Genomic DNA, 3,247 nt, shown 5'->3' with positions numbered 1-3,247 from the left:
CGTGCAGCAGAGGAGAGGAATGCAAGGGAACATTTCTTCTGAATGGCGGAGAAGACCTTAGCTGAGGTGGCGGAGCAGTCTGGGACAAGGAGGCCATCGCAGAATGGGGTGGGGATGGGCGTGGGCGGTGGATGGGGCACAGAATTCTGCAATTAGTGGCTTAACACAGTAGCTAGGCAATTTTATAAGAAGGTACACAGCGTAAACCAAAACTCCCAGAAAAATCAGATTCTGGAGAAGGTCAGAACAAAACCAAGCAAGCGGAAAGGAAAGAAATGAAAACTCCAAGGCTGTGGGGCCCTAAACTAGCAAGCTAAGCATTATCACCCAGCATTTGGATCCTAGAAAAAGCAAGGCTGCCACCCCTCTCGTCTTCACCCTTTATCAGCCTCTTATTAACATGGCTTGGTCCCCACAACCCTCATCCCTACCCCACCCCCGGGATAATTTTGAAATGAATTATCACAGCACTCCATCAGTAAATATTTCAGTTGTTTTATTAGCATTTAGATGTGAGCAAGATCAAATTATACAGGTCAGAGCATGTTTCAAAAAAAATTATGAAACTGGAGATCTTGGCACAATGAAAGCATCCCCAGGCCAAGCCCTTGGCATGTTTATTCCTAGTTCTTTTCTGTTCAACAGCATCCCGGCGGCTCAGGAGAGTTCTCAGGGGCTTTGGAGGAAATGAAATGAAACGGAGGGTACCCAGAGCCGTTGGCTTCGCTGCAGTCCGTGGACACACGTGGACACATGTGGACACACGTGGACACGTGGACACACACAGCATGGATCAGATGAACATCTCAGTAACGCATGCCCTGTCATCAGCCAGAGTCTGCCCAGAGCAGCCAGTGGAATCTGAGGATGGCTGAGCAGTCTGGGGCAGGGAGGCCAAAGTGGAATGGGGTGGGGATGGGCGTGGGTGGTGGATGGGGCACAGAGGGTCCGGAGGCTCAGAAGAGGGATGTGAAACTGAGTGGGAGGCAGGGAACAAAAGTGGAGGGCGTTATCCTGGAATGAGGATGAATCATGCAGAAAATGAGGCGCTTTCCCAGTGCTACTCTGAGTAACACCCTCGCACGTGTGTGCGCGCGTGTGTGTGTGTGTGTGTGTGTGTGTGTGTGTGAGAGAGAGAGAGAGAGAGAGAGAAAAAAACCCTCCACAGAGGGTGGGGGTGGGGGACTGAAGAGCACATGCAGCCCTTGATGGTGATGTAGAGAGGACACGGTGTACAAGGCGTGTGTTGAGAGATGGGACCCTTCCCCCCAACCCCAATCTCACACCCATGCTCTTCATGAAAAGAGCAGCCTGGCTAGTTATCTCTGGGTTAGCTAAGCTGTGGGAAAGGGGCTGACGTGTGAGCTTGGAGTGACTTTTGGATAGTATCCGTGAACAGCGGGAGGGCCTGGTCCACGCGTGAACTGGAACACTAGGAACCAGAACAGTGCACAAGCCCACACCTGTGAGGCACTGATGTGTCGGTCACTTTCCGAAGCACACGCTATCACATTGAGCCCTGATGGTGAACTCCGGTGTTCTCACTCTGTCATGGGGAAACTGACACTTGTACGCCTACCCAAGACCCATTTGGTTATAAACTGGAAAATCAGAATAGATGTCCGTCTTTCTGAATTCCAACTGCACCGTTGTTGCGGCTTCTCCAGCCAGGCTAAGGTGGACAGCATCACTACAGACACCTCGGATTTTATCATTCAATCAATCAAACTCCAGAAACATTCATTAAATGCTGACCCCAGAGTGAGCCTAGCCAGGCTCTCTCACTGGCAGAAGCTCTGACAAACATCCCCCGAAGCAAGCACAGGGATGAACTGCAGGGACTCATGGACACTTACCGATAGTCAAGCAATAGATGAGAGGAGGTGTGGAGAGCGCCTGCTTGCAGAACGCTGAGACAGGTGGAGCGGCGGAGTCAAGACAGAGCCAGGCAGGGGCCACGGCTGATGGTTACTGACACTTTGTCTAAGGGGGAACGTTGATGGATAAGATACTGTTGCAGTCTTAAAAGTATCCAAAGACTGCTTCTCAGTTCAAAGGAAGAAACTAATTACACAGTAGAGGCGCTGGCAAACCCTGAATGGAGGGCAGATAAGAGGGTGTGTTACTGGGAAAGGGTGGGTAGGCATTGCTTGTCCCAGCTGAAAGGCCCCTAGACAGACTCGTCGTGGCTTCTGCAATATTCCAGCTGAGGGGACAATGCAGCAGGCGGAGTTATTTTGCTGGGCTGGGGCTCGACCCAAGGCCCTTGTGTGTGTGAGTGGTAACCGCAACCCTGCCGAGCTATAGCTCCAGCCCTTGGCTTTTTGAGACACTCTTGCTCTGTAGCTGACGCTGATGTGGAACAGATGTTGTAGCCCACGGTAGCCTCAAGTGAATGACCTTACTGCCTGCCTCCCAAGTCCTGAGTGCTGGGATTACAGGCATGTACCACTGACACACAGTAAAGCCATGCTCTATATTTTAAAAAAGAAACCAAAAACATGAGATCTATGTTCTTTTGTTTTGTTTTTGTATTTTTTTTTTGGTTTTGTTTTTTTGGAGACAGGGTTTCTCTGTGTGGTTTTAGAGGCTGTCCTGGAACTAGCTCTTGTAGACCAGGCTGGTCTCAAACTCACAGAGATCCGCCTGCCTCTGCCTCCCGAGTGCGGGGATTAAAAGTGTTTGTCACCACCGCTTGGCTAAGAGCTAAGTTCTTAAGAAATACCAACATCCCCAGGCAGGGGTGGCACATGCCTCTAATCCCAGCACTTGGGAAGTAGAGGCACGTGGATCTCTGAGAGTTCAAGGCCAGACTGGTCTACCAGAGTTAGTTCTAGGACAGCCAGGGCTACCAAAGAAACCCCGACTCCAAAAGAAAAGAAAAAGCCAAAAAGTGGCTGTGGAAATGTTCTGGATGAAAGGAGGGAGCGAGCAGACAGGCAGGTAGTTTGCCTTGGAGGGGACAGTGGGGTGAGAACGTGACAGCCACTGGCAGCATGGCTTACCGCGGTGCCAGCGCACCTCATAAAGCTGGCAAATAAATATACTGTTGCTATGCAACAGAATAGACCTAGTTTTTTTTAAATGCATGCTAAGATGTTTACATTTGGATTACATATTACATTTAGTGTATGTGTGTGTGTGTGTGTGTGTGTGTGTGTGTGCCTGCGTATGTGCATGTGTGAGGGTCAAAAGACAACTTTTGAGAGTTGGTTCTAGCTTCACATCCTTCAAGAGAGACAAAGAC

At 50.0% G+C, this 3,247-nt stretch overlaps 1 long non-coding RNA gene across 1 annotated transcript; it reads right to left on the bottom strand.

The window, feature by feature from the left end:
* Positions 1-479: 479 nt before the first annotated feature.
* Positions 480-2,522, bottom strand: LOC121137092. Its single transcript, XR_005874316.1, has 2 exons — positions 1,857-2,522; positions 480-676 (listed from the first exon to the last, which is right to left on the bottom strand). It is a non-coding gene; the product is annotated as an uncharacterized LOC121137092 (long non-coding RNA).
* Between the last annotated feature and the right edge of the window lie 725 nt (positions 2,523-3,247).

The sequence above is a fragment of the Mesocricetus auratus genome, unplaced genomic scaffold (assembly GCF_017639785.1).
Source record: "Mesocricetus auratus isolate SY011 unplaced genomic scaffold, BCM_Maur_2.0 Super-Scaffold_100676, whole genome shotgun sequence".
NCBI lineage: Eukaryota > Metazoa > Chordata > Mammalia > Rodentia > Cricetidae > Mesocricetus > Mesocricetus auratus.
This window is presented reverse-complemented; position numbering and strand designations above follow the sequence as displayed.